This window comes from Macaca nemestrina, chromosome 14 (assembly GCF_043159975.1).
Source record: "Macaca nemestrina isolate mMacNem1 chromosome 14, mMacNem.hap1, whole genome shotgun sequence".
In the NCBI taxonomy this organism is placed as follows: domain Eukaryota; kingdom Metazoa; phylum Chordata; class Mammalia; order Primates; family Cercopithecidae; genus Macaca; species Macaca nemestrina.
The window spans coordinates 71,298,666-71,310,810 of record NC_092138.1 but is presented as its reverse complement, the minus strand read 5'-3'; the positions used below and the strand labels follow the sequence as shown (position 1 = coordinate 71,310,810).

The following is a 12,145-nucleotide window of genomic DNA, read 5'->3' as shown; positions in this document are numbered from 1 at the left end:
CTGTTGTGGCCAAATACCCCATGCATATTAAGTCTCCAGATTCATCCTTATTTCCAGCTACATATAGAAAATGATCTTTTTTATTACACTGATCAGAAATTTCCAGTTATTATGCTCTCAAAAACCTCAATATTCTCAACAGTAAAATAAGATAACAAATCTACCTTACGGGGTTGTTGCAGAGGTGGGTTCTGGTTATCGTGTATGTGTTCTGCAGACTTTTAATTACTTCATAGTTGTTAGTTGTTATTAACTGTATCAGATCTCTGGAGTTTAATGTATAGTTAATGATACATAGGACTAAATTGCAAAATGATTTTCATCTCATTTTTACTACAACTCATAAAAAATAGTAAATGATTAAGACATTAACCCAAAGAAATATGTGATTTTTTTAAGGTATGCACTTTTCTTCAACTGGTCCCAAGTCAGTGTACAGGTAAAACCCTGACTGCCTCCACCCACTCCCAGGGAGACCAAAAGGCTTCATATATCTCAAGCTGGGGTACAAAAGAGGGGGAGCCATGAAGGCTGATCATTTAAAACAAAACAAAATTTTAAAAAGTATTAAGGCAAAGATTTAAAAAATTTTGCCAGGCCAGGCACAGTAGCTCATGCCTGTAATCCCAGCACTCTGGGAGGCAGAGGCAGGCGGATCACGAGCTCAAGAGATGGAGACCATCCTGGCTAACATGGTGAAACACTGTCTCTACTAAAAATACAAAAAAAAAAAAAAAAATTAGCCAGGTGTGGTGGCGGACTCCTGTAGTCCCAGCTACTTGGGAGGCTGAGGCGGGAGAATGGCGCGAACCCAGGAGGAGGAGCTTGCAGTGAGCTGAGATCGCGCCACTGCGCTCCAGCATGGGCAATAGAGCAAGACTCCATCTCAAAAAAAAAAAAATTTTTTTGCATTACATAATTTACATGAAAGCAATGCTATCCCTTCCCCTGTGTGGACTCGGGAGAGGATGGGGCCATTCTCCTTACAGAGAAGTGGGGTGGCTTTTAGGAGGGCAAGGGGCTTCCTAGGACAATGCAGCTCACGTTATTTAAAAAAGAACAAGAACAATGTACAATCGAAGTCCTCAGCCACATTGTAGAACTTTGGAGGATGCTCGCTCCAACAGACTGCTGTCACCTTCACCGCTCCAATTTTCAAATGAGTCAAGCCAATAAATAAATAAATAAATAAATAAATAAATAAATAAATAAAGCGATGCCAATCTCATCTTGTTATCTGCACAAGTTAGGTTTTATCCAGAAAGGACGTAACGCAACTAAGTAACAGTCCGCCTAGAAGCATTTGGAGGATGGAGGGGCTGGCTTGTCATACCCCTGCTTGCTGGTCCATATCTGATCTGTTGGAAGGTGGACAGCCAGGCCAGGATGCAGCCCATCCACACAGAGTATTTGAGCTTGGGGGGAGCAATGATCTTGATCTTCATCGTGCTGGGCGCCAGGGCAGTGATCTCTTTTTGTATCCTGTCAGGGTTGCCAGGGTACATGGTGGTACCACCAGACAGCACTGAGTTGGCATACAGGTCTTTATGGATGTCCACGTCACACTTCATGATGGAGTCGAAGGTAGTTTCGTGAATGCCACAGGATTCCATGCCCAGGAAGGAAGCCTGGAAGAGCACCTCGGGGCAGCGGAAACGCTGGTTGCCGATGGTAATGACCTGGCAATGGGGCAGCTGGTAGCTCTTCTCCAGGGAGGAGCTGGAGGCCGCCATGGCCATCTCCCACTCATAGTCTAGGGTGATGTAGCACAGCTTCTCCTTGGTGTCGCACGCAATCTCCTGCTCTGCCCTGGTGGTGAAGCTGTAGCCCAGCTCGGTGAGGATCGTCATGAGGTACTCAGTCAGGTCCTGGCTAGCCAGGTCCAGATGTAGGATGGCATGGGGGAGGGAGTACCCCTTGTAGATGGGCACCCGGTGGATGACCCCATCCACAGAGTCCATCATGATGCCAGTGTATGGCCAGAGGCGTACAGGGACCACAAGGCCTGGATGGCCATGTATATGTCTGGGGTGTTGAAGGTCTCAAACATGATCTGGTCATCTTTTTGCGGTTGTCCTTGGGGTTCATGGGGGCCTACGTCAGCAGCACGGGGTGCTCCTCAGGAGCCACACCCAGCTCGTTGTAGAAGGTGTGATGCCAGATCTTCTCCATGTGGTCCCATTTGGTGACAATGCTGTGCTCGGTGGGGTACTTCAGGGTCAGGATGCCTCTCTTGCTCTGGGCCTCGTCGCCCCAAGTAGAGGTCTGTCTGGCCCATGCCCACCATCACATCCTGGTGCCTGGGGTGCCCCATGATGGAGGGGAAAATGACCCAGGGGGATATCATCACCTGCAAAGCTGGCCTTGCACATGCCTGAGCTGCTGTCAATGACAAGTGGGACGATACCATCATCCATGGTGAGCTGGCGGTAGGTGTGGACTGGGCGGTGGAGCAGCAAAGGCAGGGTTCTGTGCTTATGGGGCAGATGTGGTCTTGGTCAGAAATATATGCTATTTTAACTGACAAAATCAGTATTCTGATGAGCTGGCTGAAAAATATTCATAAAATTGTACACATTTAATGTACCACCTACATAAATACAAACAGAAATTCTAACCCTTTCATTGTAAATAATGGAATAAAGTAAACAAGGCTGCTAGTGAGAATCTAAATGGATATGTTTCTTCCAGTTGATAATATCATGTGAATCAAAAAGGTATTAATTTCACTGCTACATATTTGGAGTGATACCGTATGGACATTGTTTTAGAAGAAAATTCCGTTCTGAAATGATCAAAGCTAGATAAAGTGCGGAAGAGTGCTGTTGTTCAAGACACTAAGTTTGATAATCAGTTCACCTGGAGGGAAAACATTCTAGTTTTCACATCTTTGCAATATTTTACATCTATGCTCAAGAGAAGCCTGAGTGAAGAAAAAGATAACATTTTAGCAGCAAAACCCTTAAACTCATGGTAGAATAATAATGAGACTACTTGGTTCAGAAGAAAATCAGAAGTGAAGAAAAATTTGCAGTAAGGGTAAACAAACTGAATTCATATTTCACAAGAATATACATATTTTAAGAGGAATAATACATGTTTGTAAGGAGAAAAAATGTTAAAGGGAATACATATGTTTATAAGGGGGTAAAAGTATGTTGACAATGAAGTCAACTCTCTGGGTAACCTAAGCATTTTAGGACAACAGGGAATGCAATTCCTTAAAAGAAATTTTTGTTTCAGAAAGAATTATCTATTAATGGAAGCTTTGTCTGAAAACATGGGGGCCAGGAGAGTAGAGAAGCAGAGAATGATTTTACTCTAGAAGAAAGCTGCAGATCTATGCACTGGTGATCTTTAACAAAGGATCTGTTTAGAAATGTAAATCTGTTTCCACTGCTCACAGCGCTTAATGTTTCCAGGGCTTTCTGGCCATTCCCTTCCACAGAGGCCCTGGCATGACAGCATATACCGAATGGGATGGCCATTAACGAGGAAATGTGGAACCGGGATAATAATCAATCCCAGCTGTCTTGTTATATGATCAAAGATAATTTTTAAAGCCCAAATGTTTTCCTTGATTTGGTGTTATGGCGATTGAGTTCATTTTTCAGTAGCTGAAAATGCATGACCATATATTTACCCCTAAACACTTAAAAGGGAAACAGAAAGCCATATTTTTCCAGAGAAGCAGACTTGGCTTGGCTAGACTATAGATCACATTAAGTGGGGGCCATCAGGCAAATGGGCCTAGATTTGGGACAACAAATTCTGTCAATGGATTTGCTCCATTAGACTTGGGTATAAACTACACCAAAATAATGGGATTTGGTTCCATGTGAGAATAAAATTATGGAGCTACAAAAAAAATTGCTTCTTCCCATTACAATCAACTACTAAAGGATTCTGCAAGTGAAATGCACTAAAATGAATTAGTTGTATAACTGTTACTCTTTCATTAAAATGATTTAATAGTTCTACAAATGTCATGGCATTAGCATTTTATGCAAAGCTATAAAACAGTAACAAGTAAAAAAAAATTCAACTGCCTTTAAAAGTCAGCACTTTTGGACTATGTTTATGAGACTACACGGTCACTTTGTGATATGAAATGGCAGCATCGCTAAGATAAATACTGCTTGCTGGCGAGTTTTATTTTGGGCAGGAGGCCATTAAAAGAATGAGGCAACAGAATTCATCTTTCATTGGGATGGGCTTCAACCCCCCATTTACATTGACTAACCCATCCTAAGATGTCTCTAAGGAGAAGAGAAGTTTTTTGGAGTATTTCCTTAAGAAATTATCTAATGACATATTTTTTACAATGTTTGAGGAGAAGGTTAAACATTTTTACATTGTTTACAATGTTTAACCTTCTCCTGTCAGGGCAATCAAAAACTTATTTACAGGCAGGTAACAGACAGGTAATATGTCATGGCAAAGCCCTAAAAGATCCATGTACAACATGCAGATTATGGTTAATAATAATGTATGGTATTTAGGATTTTTGCTAAATGTGTAAATTACAGAGGCTCTTGCCACAGAGGGGAAAAATGGGTAACTATGTGAGGGATGATGGCTATGTTGATTCACTTCATTATAGTAATCATCTTACTACTATATATATATACTATATATAAATATATACAATATAATTTATAAATAAACACAATAAAATTTATTTAAATACATTCCTAACAAATGATTTTTCTAGTAAGACAAAGGACACATTCATAGGTGCTATCTCTGTTGACAACTCATCCCCAGTCCATCGGATCTCCAAATAAATATTGGATGTTTTCCATCCTCAATAGTGTGTGATAAGTAGGTGATGCTTATATTTTTTGTTTGTTGTTGCTTCCAAAACTGTTTCCTTAAACAAAATATTGATAAGAAGTAATAACACACTTAGGCAGGACAGTAACCCACAAGGTTCCACAAAGTTTAAATTATGCATTGGACATTAGCCAATTGCTAGGGTTTAATGATAACAATTGCCTAGTGATACAGTTGGTATTCATATTAAAAGTAAAGATTTGGATTGCTATAATTCTGATTGTAAATGGATAAGATGTAAATGGCTAATACACTGTCAGCTGTCCTTCAGGAGCTGATGCTGCATGAGAAACTGGTTAGCCAAAAAAAAAAAAAAAAAATTCAGGGGAGTACAAAATAAGTCTTCTCTTATCTCTTACCAGCCTTATTCACACATGACCTAGACTGCTTTTTGACTCATGTTTAGTAGCATGCCATGCAGAGGAAATAGCATGAGGTAGTGGAAAACACTGAATTTGGAATATTAAGATTTGGGTTAAAATTCTGGCTTGACCTGAGGAAATTATATAGCTCATCTGAAACTAGTAGGCTGGACTGGAAGGTGTGAGTATCCTTTTATCACAGAATAATGCAAGGCCACTAGTGGCTGGCTCAGCAATTGTCAACAGCCATCAGATGGTATGGAAAAGCTTCTGTGTGACCCCTTCAACATATATCCAATTGAACTGATGTGAAAGTCTTGTCACAGTGAATTAGAAATGGGCCATGTATGATCTAACTTCAATAATAAGCTAATTTCATTTATGTCTTAAATATCGAAATGAGATGTTAGTCTTATCACTTTTCAAATTCTATATTCTAATCACAATCATTAGCTCCCACCAATACCTCTGTTTCTTTATTATTAAAATCTCCCCAACTTCAAAGGCAAGCAAACTGAGGCAGGAAATGAAAATGTACTGAGCCAGTGACAGAATGAGAAGAAGCATTCGTGAGGTTGGTCCTAACCATGGGGCCTTTGGCTATTACCAGACGCTTTCATGGGAAGTCCCATCATATGAATCTTTCCCATAGTTGTGTGAAACATTTAATTTTGCTGCCTATATCAGAAAAAAAGCAAGTATTGACTAAGCTTGTAGTCAATATCTAAACATCTATTGCAGACTTGGGGATTTAGAAGGTTGTATGTAGATAGCATAATCTCTGCCCTCAAGAGGTTTACAGTTAGATTAGGAAGGTAAATATATAAATGAAAACTCAGCAAAGTATATGCAATGATTCTCAAACTATAGTTTGTAAAAGTTACCCAGGAAGCTTGTTAAAGATGCAGATTCCCAGGCTCTATACCTAGACCCATAGATTCTAAGACAGTAGATCTGGGTGGGTTCAGTAATCTGCATTTTTTTTTTTTTTTTTTGAGATGGAATCTTGCACTGTCTCCCGGGCTGGAGTGCAATGGCACTATCTCGGCTCACTGCAACCTCTGTCTCCCAAGTTCAAGCAATTATTCTTCCTCAGCCTCCCGAGTACCTGGGATTACAGGCACTGGCCACCATGCCTGGCTAATTTTTTGTATTTTTAGTAAAGATGGGGTTTCACTATGTTGGCCAGGCTGGTCTCCAACTCTTGACCTCATGACCTAACCGTCTCAGCCTCCCAAAGTGCTGGGATTACAGACGTGAGCCACTGTGCCCGGCCAATAATCTGCATTTTTAACAGTATCCATGTTGGTGATTCTAATGCACATGGTCCGAAGACCACACATTCAGAAATGCCAATGGATAACAGCTCAGGCTTTAGGATCTAATGGTCTGAGTTTACCCAGATCCACCATTTGCCAACTGTGGGACCTTTCTTAAGCTGCTAAAGTCCTCTGGGTTTCAATGTTCTTATCTATAAAATAAAGATAATAATAGTACATGCATGTCTGGTGGTTATAACATTGGTACTCAGTAAGCACTTAGTGAAAACTGCTGTTTGTTGTTATTAATGTTATTGAAACACTAGAAACTGACCAAGTGCTAATTGCCCTGACATTGCTCCTAGAATTTAATGAATAAAAAGAGAGTTCTGGATGAGGGCATGGAAAGCTTTAAGGAGGAAGAAGAGTTAAGCTAAGCTTTAAAAAACAATGAAAAGTTTATATTATCAAAGAAAAGAAGAAACTCTGGGTGAAGGGGCCATAACAAGCAAATTATCAAAGAATGAGCTCAATGCAGGAAGTGCCACAAAAGCAGAGGGTTGAGTTGGGGAAAAGTGGGAGGTAAGTGGCCAGAAGACCCAAGACTCAACAAACCTGACTCTCCCTTCCATTGTTTGAAACACCTGTTTTAAGAAGCAGCTACACTAGCTATAAAGCCCTACATTAAGAAACTGGATACAAAAAGAGTAAACTTATAGTGCTCTTCTTATGGCAAAAGTAATTCTTTCTTTACAAAATAATTTATTAACCAGAACTTTAATTCGGAGACTGGGTTAGCACACTTAAAACACATTTCGATTTACTAAAGATAAATAATTCAACCCTTCAATAAAAAAAGACTATGAGCTTTTTGGAAAGCAAGGGATTTTCTTACTCGTTACAGGAACCCCAGACTCTAGCACAGTGCTAGGAACATGATAATAGCTTTATAAACAAATGGTTGCCCAGTTAAACAGTCATATATGTTGTTATGACAAAGAATGAGATATCTGTGAAAAAAGGTTTCTTTTTGAGTACTGCCATATCCAGTTATTATTCATATTCCTAGGTAAAACTATTGCTTTGAAAATCAAGCCAGATTTCATTTATACTGTATTAGTGGTAATAAATTTAATTAAATATTGTACATGTCAATAATCAAACTGGATAATTCAATTGAAAACACACTGAACTCTAATTTGACTTACAGTTATCTTCCTCATTAATTTAACTTCATTAAATTCAAAATGTGATGGTTGATGAGAATAGCACAATGTACCGAGGCACTGAAAACCTATCTTGTTCCTCTTCTCTCCTCTCCTCTATTGATAGGGATCCTTATAGGTTAACTGACAGTTGCAACTTGATTTTCCAGGAAATAAATACATCTCTGAACCTTCAGAATAGCCGTATCCCAAACTGGTTTCCATTGCCATGAATTTCTTTTCTGACTTAGCATATTTCAGTTTCTCTTTCTCAACCTTGGGAAGTAGTATTAAAGGAACATATGGGATAGTTCACTCTTTTCCTTTGACTTGCCAAATGTTATCTTCAAAATTAAGTCATGACCATAAGGCAGTCAAAACATACGGGTCAGAAGTTCAAGAGGCTATCCACGACCCGCAGACAAAGCAGCTGTGTTGATCACCTAGAAAGTACAAACTAAATGTGGATCATGGGATTATATTGCTGAGAAATCAGAAAACTAGGCAAGGAGAAACGTACACATTGGTCATTAAAATAATCATTACAGTAGAAAAGATTTGCCTTAAAACCACCAGAAAATAGAGATTTATCTAAAGTGAACATTTTATATCACTATGCCACAAAGTAATAACTACAATGAAAATATTGCACTAATACAATTTGTGATCTTTGATGAACTAGAAATTGTGTCTTTGCTCCCACTGCCATTCGCCTCCTATTTTTGTGAACTGGGAATAAAATGACCAACTTAAGCTTCGCTTTACAAATATGATTCCGGTTAATGTCCCAAGGGGAGCTATCAGCATGTCTCTTCCAATTACCTCCTAGGGAACAAGAGACAAATAGTTGGCCTATTAAAAACAATGGATGCATTCACTTCTGTACCAGCCTGACAGGGACCCTGCGCTTCCATGTACAACTGCCAGGTTCATTCAGCTCTTTGATTACCTTCTATCAGTGCGTTCACAACCAATTCAAGCCAATAGTGGGAGATAATTAAATCCACAGAAACAGAAGCAGTTTTTATGGTCACACCTGCTTAATGCCCCTCGGTCTATTTTCACTCACATATAATTAATAGTGTTCTCTGTCAGCAACTCAGACTTCCAGCAACACAGAGGATGGTAGTGAGAGCTCTGGGTATTGCCCTGGAATGAGCAGCTAGGTCTGAGTTTGTGTTCCAGCTGACACACTTATTGCTCCAGCTGATACACTTAGTTGTGCAACCTTCAGCATATTTAGTCTGTCTGAGCCTCAGTTTTCCTGTCTATAACAAAGGTAATAATACACACATCAGGAGAACATTGATATAAAGAACCAAACACATGTCACATACTCAACTAACATCAGTCCATTTACAAACACTGCTCAAAAATATGTTAGAATAACTATAACTTTGATGATATGGGACTTAAAAGAATGGAAATGAAAACCAGGCAATAATGGGTTCAGAATTATTGTTTTAGTCTTACACAAACCAATGTGTCCCATAAGTTCAAATGGTAATCAGTTGCAACAAACTGGTTTCCAGTAGGTATAAATATGCCCTTATAAAGAAATACTGTATGATTCCACTTACATGAGGTATCTAAAATTGTCAAACTCATAAAAGCAGAAAGTAGAATGGTGGCTGTTGGGGGCTGGAAGAGGGGGAAAAAAGGGGGAGTTGTTGTTCAATGGGTATAGAGCTTCAGTCATACAAGATGAGTGTGTCCTAGAGTTATGCAGATGTACAGCATGGTGCCCATAGTTAACAATACTGTATTGTGTGCCTAATTTTGTTAAGAGGGTAGATCTCAGGTTAAGTATTCTTACCATGAAAAAAAAAAAGAGGCATGGATATGTTTATTGTCTTGATGGTAGTAATAGTTTCACAGGTGTATGCATATGTACAAACTTATTGAATTGTATACATCAAATATGTGCAGCTTTCTGGATATCAGTTACACTTCAATAAAGCCGTGTTTTAAAAAAAAAAGAAAGAAGAAATAAATAGAAACACTTAGAAAGCCTCTACACAGCAGCTGCTCTCTATCCTAATAAAAAAGTACATCACGGTAACCAGGAAGTTCTGCAATCAGCACTTGCTGCTTTATCTCACTATAAGGAGCCTATTTCCTTTCCTTTACTCACCTTACCCAATTTTTCCTTCAAGACTCAGCTTGGACATCTCCTTCTCCAGGAAACCCCCACTCAAGTGCCCTCTCTCATGTGCTCTCATAGTGCTCTGTTCACACCTTTACGTTTTCTTTCTTTCAGTTTAACTTCCTCTCTAGAACCATGTCTTCTCCTTGTATCCCCAGCACCTACCAAGTGCGGTGTCTGGCACACAGCGGTACCCAGTAACAACTGTCAATTGACAGAATACACACTGGCCTCAGAGTCAGGGAGATGGAATCAAATTCTGACTCTACCACTTACCTGTTTGCCTTTTCTCATACTGTGACTCCATGTGCCCACATTAGCCATGCTCTCTCATATCACAGAATAAACATAAAGATGAAACAATCCCAGAAAAGGAGTTACATCTGCCTTTGTAATAACAGTCTCTGCCAGCTGCTTTTCAACACAGGTAGGGGCAGAGTAGTACCTTGAACTAGATGATTTTTTCTTCAAAGAATCACTTGAGTGTTCTCTCTTGTGAAGAATGAGCATGGACTTTTGCTCTGGCAGAAGATTACAATAGGAATATTTGTGCCTTGCCAAGTCAGACCCCACACGATATCCACTGGCAAGCAGAGCCCATGTCTGCTAAATAAAGTGGACTGATCTGTATATCATATATTGCAGGAGAGAAGGACCTGATCCCCCAAACCCTGTTCTCTCATGGGAGAACCATGAGGGTAGACCAGGGTGGCCCAGAAAAAGCCCCAGAGTAAAGAAAGGCAAGGCCTCTGGAATACAATTAACTGTGGAAAGGTATAATCTAGGCTAGTGACCAGGGCTCAACAGGCCTGAGACTTGGGAGTCAGGAGGCCTGGTAACAGCACAATGCATACTGCTACTAGAAGCCTCTTGGGACTCAGCCATCCTAACACAGTGTTGTTAGGAGATGTTTAAGTATGGACTACGGGAATAATGATCTCGAGCCCAACTTTGAGATTCCACAGTGGTCTGCACACGAACTTGAACATTCAACATATTGCAAAGGGAAACACCAGCATCTATAGGACCCGGTTTCAACAGCAGTGCCGTGAGCTAATATGAAGCAGTGATCAGGTTTCCCACTTCCCTCTAATTATGGTGTTATTAATAGAAGGAGAAATAATCCTTAAATAATTCACTAAATTTGGACAGAGTAAAGCTTTGGAGTTCTTGGAAATTTTGAAGTAGGGGCAGAGGTCTTAAGGCAAACACTGGATATCTTCCTACCAGGATACCTGGGGTCTTAAACAGTGAATTTGACAATGTTAAGGTGACAGGATCATATTTGTACCCCCAAATGAATGAAGTAAGTGTTATCAGTTACACTGATGCAACAGTGGGATCCACACAGCCCCACATAGGATCCATACAGAAAGAGCAAGGACTAGCCTGTTGGAAAAGCCAGCACTGGTAAGAAACAGACATCAGGCTCTCAGCAGCATAGAACTGCCACCTCTGACCTCAGACATTTAGTTTATCACCTTCTTTTTTAGATTTCCACGTAAAGAAATCTTGTCATGTCCCATTCCCAGTGCCAATTTAAAAGGTAAAAGCAAAATTTTATGTAAGAATAATGTGTGGCATCTTCAACCAAGAAACATCGAGGTATTTCAAACCATTATGCAAAGGAAACTAGATAGGGGAAGAGTAGGCTGTTCCCATGACTTCTCTCACGCGTTGGACAAATGTACCTAAGAAATCAGCTCACGCTGCCATGCTGACCAAGTATAGGAGCACTGCCATCACTACCCCATCTTAAGAACAACCCTGCCATACCAGGAAAAGTGGCATTGCCCTTGTTGAAGTCTCATTACCTCAACAAATATGGAAATAAATTCTGGTTCTACTTCCCAGCCTTTACCCGCTAGCATGCGAGATCTCTAGACTAATTGGTAAGTTAAAGGCTCCTGACAACCTAACCTTTTCCTTTTCTCTTTCTTCTTTCTATGTGCCTGAAATAAACAAAATAAACAAAATCCACATTCCCTCCATCAGACCCATTTCAACTACCAATAGAGAAATTGACATCACTCTGTAAGATGATCAAACAGGGAAAAAAATTCATGTAAAGCAATAAAGCAAATCAAATAAGGGGAAACCTGAAGAACCGGGACAATGCACCCCTCTGAAACAAGTTGGGGCTGTGTATGGTGGCTCACACCTGTAATCCCAGCACTTTGGGAGTCCAAGTTAGGAGGATTGCTTGAACCCTGGAGTTATCAGCCTGGGAAGCATAGTGAGACCCCATCTTTCCAAAAAAATAAAAATTAGCTAGGTGTGGTGGTTCACACCTGTGGTCCCAGCTACTTAGGAGGCTGAGGTGGAAGGATTGCTTCA

General features: G+C 40.1%; 1 pseudogene; it reads right to left on the bottom strand.

Moving 5' to 3' along the window:
- Positions 1-1,293: 1,293 nt before the first annotated feature.
- LOC105481097 (actin, cytoplasmic 1 pseudogene) lies at positions 1,294-2,417 on the bottom strand (annotated as a pseudogene).
- Between the last annotated feature and the right edge of the window lie 9,728 nt (positions 2,418-12,145).